Here is a 12,645-nt window from a genome sequence, read left to right on the forward strand (position 1 = left end):
CACATAAGAAATTAGAACCCATAAAATAGTGGAAATCACTGTGGGTGATCTAGATTGTAAGCATGCGAGCAGGTCCTTCTTACCTCTATGACTGTTATTACCCAGTTTTGTTTTATCATTGTTGTTTCCGATTGTAAACCGTAATGGAATTTGCTGCGCTATATAAGAAACTGTTAATGAATAAATATTAAATGAGAACATATTTGGTGTGTGGAGCAATATGCACACTATTAAGTGATTACGGGGTAACAGATCCTATTTGCATTAACTCTACACAGCAATGTTATTGAATATAGCTAAGGTGTATATATAAGAGTGAGAGCTAATGTAACACTGCAGCTAAATTACTTTTTAAAGTAACACTATTGATACAATTTTTTGTTACTTAAATATTATTGTTTATGAACATTTAATAGTCGTGCACAGTGAGTGGTTCTTTGTACATAAATAAATGTATATAGATTTGTTACGGGTGTGGTTCATTAGGTCGACATGAGTTAGGTCGACATACATTGGGTCGACCACGTTTGGTCGACATGCATTACGTCAAAAATGCTCACTAGGTCGACATGGTCATTAGGTCGACATGTTCTAGGTCGACAGAGAAAAAGCTTGACATGAGTCTTTTTACTTTTTTTGGTGTTGTTTTCTTCGTAAGTGACCGGGGCCCCAAATAGTGCACTGTGTCCCCTCGCATGGCTCGCTTAGCTCGCCATGCTTACCGTTCCCAGGTTACCATTCCCAATTGTAGTCCACGTGGATCGTTAAGTATGAAAAAGGTCAAAAAATGAAAAAATTGTGAAAAACTCATGTCGACCTTTTCCACGTCGACCTAGTGATCGTGTCGACCTAATGCTTGTCGACCAAACTTGGTTGACCCAATGTATGTTGACCTAACTCATGTCGACCTAGTGACCGCCATCCTTTGTTACAACATATTATGGAGTACACAGACTATTAGATAGAACTATGGGGGTCATTCCGAGTTGATCGCTAGCTGCTTTCATTCGCTGCGCAGCGATCAGGCCAAAAATCGGCACTTCTGCGCATGCGCGTCGTACTATTACAATGAACGATGTAGTTTTACACAATGTCTAGCGAAGCTTTTCAGTCGCACTGCTGGCCGCAGAGTGATTGACAGGAAGTGGGCGTTTCTGGGTGTCAACTGACCGTTTTCATGGAGTGTTCGTAAAAACGCAGGCGTGCCAGGAAAAATGCAGGCGTGGCTGGGCGAACGCAGGGCGTGTTCGTGACGTCAAATCAGGAAATGAATAGTCTGAAGTGATCGCAAGCGCTGAGTAGGCCTGAAGCTACTCTGAAACTGCACAAAAAAACTTTGCCGCTGCTCTGCGATCCTTTCGTTCGCACTTCTGCTAAGCTAAAATACACTCCCAGTGGGAGGCGGCATAGCGTTTGCACGGCTGCTAAAAACTGCTAGCGAGCTATCAACTCGGAATGACCACCTATATACTACCAGAGTGCTAAATGAGGATAATCCCACACATCTGTATTAAGAACAAAACACAAGATACCATCTCTACTCCTCAATGATTTATTATGGACATTACTAAATGGAAATTCTGTACACAGAAATTTCAAAACCACATTTATATGTCACACATTCTCTACCTCTTTATTTTATTTTGCAGGTTTTTAAAGAATATTTTTAATGTTATATGATAAGTTCTTTTTTTTCTCTGTGTACCACAAGGTACAAGTCTTTTTTCCTATACTCCCTTATTCTATATTTAACATTCTGTATGTCCTGACTGTATAGCTCTGTGAATTTTGTGAATAAATATATTCTTTTTTTTTTTTTAAGTTTCTTCATATCAAGTAATGTTTTACACTTTTAAAGTCCTTTATAGTTAATGGTTTGATCATGTGAAAGGATGGATGCAAATGAAGGATAACAAAAACTTCTTATTAATTACATATGAGGAACTACAAGAGGTAAAATGTCAAAGTAGAAAAATAATATATAAAAAATGTGTTGTGAGTGTATAGATTTTATTTTCTTAAAGATGTATATTTGATACCACAATCATCCTATATCAGATTGACAGGAACCTCACATCACCACTGTGTGCTGCTGGAGGACCCCCAGAGCCGGCCCTAGGCATAGGCAAACTAGGCAAATGCCTAGGGCATTTGGAATGCCCAGGGACACAAGCAGGTTCTGCTGATTAAAATGATATGCAGCATGCCTATATTCTGTGTGCGACTGCAGCTGTATCTGTATACAAAATGCTACTTGGGCGAGCTGAAGTGTATTATGTAAATCTGGATTTTACAATCATTTTATGTGGATCTGGCTTTTACAATCATTTTATGTGGAAGTGGCTTTTTCAATGTATTTTATGTTTGATCTGGCTTTTTCAATGTATTTTATACCAGGGCGTGGCCTAGAAGGCACAAGGCCACACCCCATTTTTGCATGTGCGTCTTCGGCTCGATGTCGGCTCTTTGACATACCCAACACATTTTTTTTGGCTCTTTGTCTCCGACTGGTTGGCCACCCCTGCAGTAGACAGTGCTGCGGCTATCATTGATACAGCGTACAGAGCTGGTCAATAGAGGTACATGCAGATGGTGAAACCGCCGCAAAAATGCACAGTGTTAAAGGCGCCCTCTGTACTATCCTAGTTACGGCACTGATTATACCACGAAGTTACAGAGATAATGCTGAATAAACATTTCAGAAAAATTTCTTCAAATACTGTATATTCTGCACATGTGTATCAATCATTTAAAGAAGTCATAAAAAATTATAGTGGAGAGCTGTCATACAGTCTTATTACTATTCATTAGTAATGAACATTTTGGTTAGAACTGTTATGAGCTAGATGTACAGTATTTGCATAAGAGGTACACGTAGCCTGTTAGTGAACAAAGAGATCTGTGCAGTGAGTAATGTTTCCAACATGGCATTGTGAATAACACCGGTACCATGTTGCATGTTGTGTTTTCTAGCAGAGTTGGACTTGTCTCCTCGTGCATCACCATTTACTGACGCTTCCATGCTTACTACATCTGGGGTGATCCGTGTACTGCACCAGCTCAATTCTCAGTAACTACGTGTGCTGAGGTTCCTGCAAACGAGTATCAGCACATATTACTCTGATGCCTGATTGCACGAATACTGCAGGTATTGAGCACAAGGGTGATGCAATGCATGGGCTGCTCCTGCTGCATTATGTATGGAGGCACCTGTGACAGGAAGCAGGGGGCGAGTAGTGGGCAGAAGGTGAGGTATCAAAACAGTATGATCCATGGCCAACCTACATGGAGCAATGTAATGTTGGGCCAGTCACTAATAGGCAATGGCCAGACCCAGGAAAACATTGAAAATAAATAAATAAAATAAACAAAAAATTAAAATAAAGCTTCGAGCGATCCAATGACCACAGGGCCAGCAACGCCTATGGCCAATCCACTGCTGGTAAAGATGGAAAACAAAAAATGTCTTCTGACCCTAGTCAAATGCACCCTAAAATAGTATTGCATCACTTTAAGGTCATTGGTTAAATGATATTTACAGAAGTATCCTTTGTTGCTCTAACTCCATTATATATGAGTTTACTGAATACCACAGTGATGGACAGTACAGTAAATGATTCTAAATGTTGCAATACATAAATAAGCAGTATTACTAAAATATTCATGATTTGTTTTCAGGACCTCCAATGTAGCGTGATAAGGATCTGTCAATTTCTGGGGAAGGATGTAGATAAAACACATATTGATTTGGTTGTAAAAAACTCCTCTTTTAATGCCATGAAAGAAAATAAGATGTCCAACTACAGTGTCATCCCTCAGAATTTTATGGATCAAACTAAAGGCTCCTTCATGCGCAAAGGTAATTGTTAAAACTTTTATTTGCTGATTTTTAAAAGCAATTTTTTTTTAAATCTTTATTTTCATTTTTTGTGGATGCATTATGTGCTGTCCTGGATTATTATGTTTGCAGACCAATTACATCTAGTGTTCCCGCTAAACTAAGAAATATGACAAGGAGGACCCCTGAGCATGTTTCCTAACAAATAACAATTTAACACTGCAATTTCCAGATTGCTCCGTTTTCAGGGAACCATAATCACATCCTGCTGAAGGGAAGGCATATGGGAAATGGAGTGTGAATTGATAAACTGGTTTTCTGAGATTTTTGAGGGGAAATTTACAAATCGTCAGCTATATAAACCTCCTAATGATAATGTGTGGACCTCCATTCTAAAAGTAAAACATTCTATACCCTTAATACCATGAAATAATGACACGGAGACTTGAATTTGGCAGAAAATTGTTAGCTTTTTATTGTACCCTAACCATTAGAAAAAACCTGTAAAGTAAAATTTAAGTTAACATGCCGATTCAACCGACATATGGTGGCAGAAAAAAGAACGGCTATAATCCAATGAAGATAACCTCAGAAACATTAAAAACCCAAGCAATCCTAATCTACCACAAACCATACATAGGTAATAGGTGCCCAACTCAGACCTCCACGCTGACTGCCCACCCTGATGGGTGATGACGCTGCCCCCTGTTGGGTGATCTAGCGGCCTTAAAAGTCAATGGAGGTGAGTGCACCTAAACCACACCAATACTGTAAAAACTGTGACTAACAAGTCAAACTATAACCTGCCGTTCTTTTCCGCCAACAGCGAAAGACTCTTCCACAGAGTCTTCGCACCGCCACCATACCCTCAACCTAACTCCTGCAACACCTGAAACAGATCCTCCAGGAAAAGCATCATCCCTTCCTTGGACAGATGTACACCATCAGGCCGAAAAAGGTGACTTTCCCGGAACCGAATCCTAGGGTGGCGAACCACTTTCCCTCCGTGAGCCAATACCCACTTCGCCACTTCAGCGTTCACCTTTTTGCCTGGCCTCATCAATAGGGCGACCGTCCGCCACTCCCTGCCAACGCAACCTTGGCACCATCATGGAGAACACCAAAACACAATTGGGCCACGCTGCGGCCACACTGGCCAGATCTTCTATCTCAGCTCTAAAGATGTCCTCTTCCCCAGATCATTGCCACCACTGACCAATCTACTCTTCAGATCTTGCCACATCATCCCACGCCAACCAAGCCAACGAACGCCATGAGCCCAAGGAAAAAACTGCGCCCCATCCGAGGCCAAAAACCTGGCTGACCAGTAAACATAAGAGTGGCCAACTACCCATATTGCCAAATCGTCTTCTACCCAACCTAAAGTGAAGGAAAGGAATAAAAAATTGGTTAATAAATATCCTAACATGAGCTTATTGCATGCATTAACCTGAAGGATCTGCCAAAAGAAAAAGGTTTTCGTGTCTTGATGAGTCACGGCCTAGCCATTGTAAACAAGCTTCCAGCCAATCGAAGCATAACATAGAAACACAACGGGAAAGATCAAATTAAAGTAAGGCAAAAATAAAAAGGGGGGGGGGGATTGAAAATGGGAAAAAACATGTAAGAAACTCAGCTGGAGGTGAAAGCATAAAAACCTGCTGAGGGACTTCGTGTTGTAACTGATCAGCCGAATTGTAAATTGAAATTCAGTCCGTCAAGTCAGGCAAAAAATCGCAAAAGAACTCCAGACCCCCGCTGCCAGCAGCGGCGAGTAGCTAATCCCTGAGTAGGATGAACAGGGGAGACAAACAGACACAAACGGCACAATGACGTACTTAACCTTACAACATTAACTTAATCAACGGTTAATAAAACTGAAAACTCATGAAACCGGGCGAATAGAACGTTTGTAACTTGAAGACTTCCATCGCCCCACCGCCTGAATCTCCGCAACGGAAAAACCCGCCGATGCAGCCGACGTCGCCGCCCCGATTCGGAAAGAATGCGTACCGAAAGCAGCGGGTGAAAGGCCCAAGCTCGCCAGACAGCGACTCAGCATCAAACGAAATTGATATTTTGTCAATGGTAAACCGTCATAGTGCAGCAACCACGACCCCCTCACACCGGGCCGAACTGCTGCATATTTCGATGCCAATCTCACCGGGCAAATGCTCCCCTCCAGAGACGGTACCAAAGTGACCCATCGCCCTCTACCTACTTAGTCCGTCTTAGAGCGACGCAGTCTGCACAGCAAAGACCTCTCACCCACCACCATCTCATCTAGAAGCATGCGCGAATCTGCCCATTTATATGGCGCTACCAGCTCCGAAACCCGAAAGGCTCCGTGATAAGCCATGGAGAACGCCAACTGGAACAACGGCGACTCAAAAAGTGACGATGCGACACTGCCCACAGCACCAATGACAGCTGGTAACAAGGCCGCATCGATGGGGCGCCGCCTATCTGGCGGCACTGGCGCCACGCGCGCCCACCCTTTCATCGCCTTCACAAGAAGCCCGCTCTTTGTCACGTCAGGAACACCCTTGATTTTATTAAAAAATGAAATCCCTGCTAAGTACCGGGACACCACCGCTCTGGACCTACCCGTGACAAAAAGCTGTCAAATAAAAGAAAGCATCATCCGATGCCTGCTCTTACCTTCTTGACTACGTCCTCGGACAAACTCTTCCCACTCGCTCCAAGCTTGACCGTAAGCCTTGAGCATGTTCGGAGCCACTGACCGCATCGCTAGGCCCTCCAGTCCGGTCCGATCACCTGCCAGACATAACCGGGACATTGAAACCCCCGCTCATTGGCCTCAGGTGCCAACAAACAAAATCTCTCCCACTGCCCGCGGGACAACGCGTCGGCAATTCCGTTCTCAATTCCTGGAACATGCTGCGCGTGGAACCATACATTCCTACGCAAGCATGTCAGCAGCAATTGCGCAAGCACCCTCAAAACCACCAGCGACTTCGCCCTCTGCTTATTGATCGCATGCACCACGCCCAGATTGTCGCATCTGAACAAAATGCTACGATCAGCCAGACGTTCGCCCCAAACCTCCAGTGCTACCATAACGGGAAAAAGCTCCAGCAGCAAAAGGTCCTTAGTGAAACCTTCGCGATGCCATTCCTCAGGCCAAGAGGCCACGCACCAAGATCCCTCTAGGTAGCAACCGAACCCAGAGGAACCCGCCGCGTCGGTAAACAGCTATAACCTACAATTGTCGATCGTTGGGGCCAGCCAGATACGCACCCCATTGAAGTCCTCCAGGAACGAGGCCCAGACGGCCAAATCCCTCTTAATCTCGGAGGACAAGCGAATGAAATGACGTGGCCCGGCACACTCCGCCGTCGCCCTCTCCAGCTTTCGGCAGAAAACCCTGCCCATCGGGATTACCCGGCAAGCAAAGTTCAAGAGGCCCAGCAAAGACTGCGCCTGCCTCAGCGTGACTTTGTGCGACGTCACGAACTGCCCAATAACCTCGCGGAGCTTCGCGACCTTGGCCTGAGGAAGGCGACACGAGACTGCCACCGTGTCGATTTCAATCCCCAAGAACGACAAACATGAAACCGGCCCCTCCGTTTTATCCTCGGCCACAGCAACGCCAAAGTGATAAAACAAGGCTCGGATGCTGAACAGCAAGTCGCTGCAGCGTGGCGAATTCGCCGGTCCCACACACAGGAAATCATCGAGGTAATGCGCAACCCCATGACCCCCTGAAGAAGACTCCACGCACCAATGTAAAAATGTGCTAAACCTTTCAAAAAACGAGCAGGAAACGGAACACCCCATCGGCAAACATTTGTCAATGAAATATTCCACTCCGATCCGAAAACCCATAAAACGGAATGAGTCCGGATGCAACGGGAGCAACCGAAACGCGGATTCAACATCGATCTTAGCCATCAGAACTCCCGGGCCGTAACTACGAACCATCTCCAGAGCCTCGTCAAACGACTGGTACACCACCGAACATTGTGCTGGCGGTATTGCGTCGTTGACCGACGACCCTGACGGGTAAGAAAGATACTGAATGAGCATAAAAGCACCCGGAGTCTTCTTGGGGACTACCCCCACTGGGGAGATGACCAAGTCATCCAATGGGGGCAAGCTAAACGGGCCCTCCATCCTACCCAGTCGCACCTCTTTATCAACTTTCTCGCGCTAAACTAACGGCAAGGTGCGAGCGGATTGAAGATTTCTGAGAGCCCTGACCGATACTTCGCCCGCAACTGGCAAGCGGAAACCAAACTTAAAACCTTGAAACAAAAAATTGGCGTCCGGCCTTTTTGGATACCATCCCAACCACTTGGACATGGCATCCAAATTAATTGGCGTTGGGGCCCTGTTGAGCAATCCCGCTCCTGGTGGGTTTTACATAGCCTTGCTTTCCCCTTGGACCTTGCCGATTGCCTTTAAAACAGTTGGAGGCCGGGTGGAAGCCGCCACATTGCAAGCATGAATGTCGAAACCGACACTGCTTGCCGAAGGAACAAGTTGCATTATTAAATGCGAAGCACTTCCCCCTCGCGGTGGCCTGTCCGCCCCCGCGAATAGCTGATCTACCTTTTCTACCCGGTCCCCCTTCCGCGCTACGCCCCTGGGCGGATGACCCAGCGTGCTGCCCATCCGCCCCCGGATTCCGGGGCTCCTTTGCAGGTTGAGAAGCCCGGGTGACCTGGAGCCAGACCTCCACGTCCTTGCAACCAAAATCAATAATCTGTAAGCAGTCCTGCTTTTCTCGGAACTTCTCATCATACATTCGCCATTCTATTCCTGACGATGTGCGCTGCATGTCGTGTATCAAGTGCAGGTACAGTATGACGTTCATGTGTTCGTCCGGCCTATCCTCCAGATAACATGCCGCAAAGACTCAGAAACCAGCCAGCCAGTTGTCAAAAGTACGGAAAGCCTCAGCTCCTCTGCCTTTCTTAGCCGTCGCTGCCTTATACTCCTTTTTCGGGTCCTTAGTCAGCACGAAAAGATCCACGTAATCGCCTCTACAGATCCTCCTACGGCAGCTATCCTGCAACCCCCTCAACACTGCCGTATAATCACAGTGGACTACTCCAGGCAAATTACGGCGCTTCTTGGCCCTGCGAGCGTTCTCACTAAGCCGCTTGCGCCTCTTCCGCCTCTCCTGCTGCCCTGCTGCTTTTTTAGCGTACTTTGTCGCGCGCTTTTTTGCTCTAGTCGTGCTACTAACGTCGGACGCTTGCGACGATAGGGATGAAGAAGAGGAGGAACTGAGAGAACTAGAGCGTGCGCTGGAGCCCGAAGTCGACCTCACCTGACGTTGCCGACTGCTCGGACTCGTAGTCCCCCGGTATGGAAACTTCGAAATCTTCTTCATCGCTCACGTCCACCTCAACCTCACCACGCTCACCTGAAAAAGACAACAAAGCACGGGACCCGGAAACCACTCCCGGGGCATGCCTAGTATTCCAGGGTACATACATCCCCTCCTCGCGTCTGCGCCCCGTCCCTACTTGATGGTTGCCTAACTGCGCCGCGGCCGCCCCCAGGTCATGGCAAGCGCGCGCTATTCGCTGGGCCGCCGACCCCGACTGCGTGACGGACGCCCTTGCTTCTGCGCGCGCGCCGGAATGCCTCGCTGTCCCCGGAGATGCGGCTGCGGCCAATGGGCCACCACCGTCGACAGGGCTGATGCTAACTCTCCGGAAGCCTCTTGACTTCCCCAGAAATCGCGGCCATAACCGGCGGGAGCCCCCGCAGATGCCGGCGCACGTATCCTGGCCCGTTGGCCGGCAGGTGCCGAGAAGGGACCCATCGGTAAATGACCCGCCTGGCCTTCTGGTGACTCGCTGGCCCCTCTAGTTCTAATTTGCGTGGTCCCCCTCCAATCATCTCCGCTATCCTGTTTGTGCTGGCCCGCACTGAAACTACCGCGCCTGCCGCCGGCCCCGGCTCGCGTGCCCTCCTCCTGCAGGCCGGAGCTCCCTCCGTCCGCAGGGAAGGCACACCTGCGGGGCTCTATGCTGCCATGTCCCACCCTACTATGCCCCCTCCCCCGCCGCCGCTCCCTGCCGGACTCCTGCTGTAAGGGAGGCAGCAGGGGAGACATGTAATCCAACGGGATCGTGCGCGATCGGCGCCACTAGCTGTGTTCACGGGCGACCAGGCCTCATCCGACCCGCTGCCGCTCTCCGCCCACACCGACCCCCCTGGCCGGCATCCCTCCGCGGCCGTGACAAGGGGGACGGGTGGGGAGATGGGACGGGAGCCTCCGTAGACCGCCCGCTCTGGCGTGCACGCGCGCGCCCGCGGATGCCTGCTCCCTGCAACGGTGCCTCACACTCCTGAGGTGGAGGTGAAGGCCGATGCCCGCCCACCTCAGCTCCCTTCCCCCGCCGCTCGCGGCCGGAGATTAACTCCGGTCCCGACTCCTGGGGCAGGGGAGACCGGGTCCGTCCAGCCATCGCCGCGCGGGTACGCACGCCGGCACCGGTGGACGGGGAAAGAGCGGATGAGCCAGCAGGCACATCTGAGGCCCCATTTTCCCCACCTTCAGAGCGGTAACAAGCTGGGGTCCCGGCCGAATGGAGGGGGCGAGAGGCGGCCATTAGTCCGCGCTGGAATACTTGAGGTGAGAGGAGAGAGGAGGGTAATGTGAAAGCTCCCTAACCGCTATATATGTCACCCACCAAGTGAAATCAATTTAACTAATCTAACTAATCTATCTAACCCACTAATGATGTACAAGATTTCTAATATTACTCACCAGAAGGCAAACCAGAAGTGAGAGACCCCTAGATGACCTATACATCCCTATATATATGCTGATCCCTCCCCTATCTACCATTGGCTGTACTTTTCATAACAATTAAGTCCACACCCATCACAGGAGGTTTAACTCTCTCCATTCCTATGCCTGTCATTTCGTTCTCCTTACAGGAAAATCTTAATGTTATTGTTACAGTATAAATACAAGTCACCAGGTGTAATAAGCGTTGCATTCAAAAATGGCTGCCAAACAAAAATCACAGAAAAACAGAGGTGATTGTAAGTGTGAAGATAGCTGCTCCCCTTTCCATTCTGTAACAAGCTTGTCCTACACTAGTCTATTGAGGGTGGGGTAGAGGAGCAAACAAACAAGCAGCCCCCCTTCCAAGTTCCAGTACTGGGGTAGGTGACACCCGTTATGGACAAGCCCCCCCCCCCCTTCCCACGCGCAACCGAAAAACATGGCTTTTCAGGTTGGAGGCGTGGCCTTCTACTCTGCTGGTTCCCTCTCACTGACAGGAGTCGAGTACAGCAGGATAATGTCACACTGCAGCACTTGGCTCCTGTCACTGTGGAGGAGCTGGCATTTTGGTGTCACCCCTCCCCTTCCCTTGTGATTGTTAGGTGCCGCGGTCCGCGGCGCTGCTCGGTCTGCTTCCGAGCGACGCTCACGGCCGCCGCACCTCCCTACCTGCCCGTCCAGCGCCTAGCAACGCCAGGACGCCGTGCGTACTGTAGCCGCCGGGTCCCTGGCAACGCTAGGACGCTGGGCGTTCACAGCCGCTGGGTCCATGGCAACGGGGACGCCATTGGCGGATCGCGTTCCCCGTTGCCAGATAAAATTGATTAGTTGTTCGTGCAGCAGGGCAGCTGCTCGGCAACTAATAATTAGGGTCTGGGGGCTGGTCTTGCTGGCCCTCCTGTCATTGGCCAGCAGGGCCTTTTTATGGGAGCCAGCACACTGCAGCCTCGCCGGTGATAGCTTCCTGTATGCTGTTCCTGCCTTGCAACGTTTGTTTCTGGTCAGCTGTATCTGGTCGATCCTGCTCCCTGTGCTCCTGAGTCCTGGAGTTCTGAAGCCGGTCCTGGGAATCCTTCCAGTCCAAGTGAACCTGTTGCAGTCATCTGGGGGTTCTCGCTTATTGGGGTTCTCTCCCGGTTTCGTGAGTAGCGGCTTCTGCCGCGTGTTGCGGCCTAGGCCGCTTAGTCCTTGCGTTTATTTTGTACTGGTGGTTTTGCGGAGGTTTCCGCTTTTCACTGTCCTCCCCGGTACACGACGGTGCAGTGTGGGGGTGTGGACAGTGGTATCTTTTGTTGTTCTTTTCCTTTGGCGGCGTGCCGCGCATATATTTAGTTTTAGGGTTGTTAGTAGCCCCTAGCCTTCTGTTTGCTTTAGTTAGAGGTCCCCTTGTTATTATCCTGTCTCGGTTCACGCCTTGTCTCACTCTAAGAGCTGGGGGCATCGGAGTTGGGCAGACCTAATCCGCCCTTCAAACGCGGCTGCCGTGGGCCCAAGAAACCATAGTCACTCAGGCGTGAACTGTCCACAAGGGTGAGACAACGGAGGTAGGGTGCTAGGGGCTATTTCCGTACCACACCTTATTTCAGCGTCACGTCCTGGTGCTCTGGACTCACTACGCAACATCTCTCTAGTTCTGAGCACCAGGAACGTAACATTATCACCGGTCACAAAAAAAAATAAAAAAATATAAAGAGTTATTTGTATTTGGTGGGCCTTGAAATTCGGTCTCATTATTCCGGCAGTATTAGGACCGAATCCCAGCCAGCTTTTGGCCAACCAGATTCAGGAACGAACTCAGATGGTTCAGGATCTTACTCTTCGGGTGAGATCGCAGGAAGATCTTTTGCGAGCCTCCCCGAGTATGATTCCAGAACCAAAGATGCAGCTTCCTGACCGTTTTTCGAGTAACCGAAAGGATTTTTTTAATTTCAAGGAAGCTTGTAAGCTTTATTTCGTTTAAGGCCCCGATCCTCTGGTATTGAGTCTCAACGGGTCGGGATTGTGATGTCATTACTACAAGGCGATCCGCAAA

At 48.9% G+C, this 12,645-nt stretch overlaps 1 pseudogene; it reads left to right on the forward strand.

The window, feature by feature from the left end:
* LOC134965068 (sulfotransferase 2B1-like) overlaps positions 1 to 12,645 on the forward strand; it is a 101,623-nt pseudogene that overhangs the window by 50,850 nt on the left and 38,128 nt on the right.

This window comes from Pseudophryne corroboree, chromosome 10, assembly GCF_028390025.1.
Source record: "Pseudophryne corroboree isolate aPseCor3 chromosome 10, aPseCor3.hap2, whole genome shotgun sequence".
Classification (NCBI taxonomy): domain Eukaryota; kingdom Metazoa; phylum Chordata; class Amphibia; order Anura; family Myobatrachidae; genus Pseudophryne; species Pseudophryne corroboree.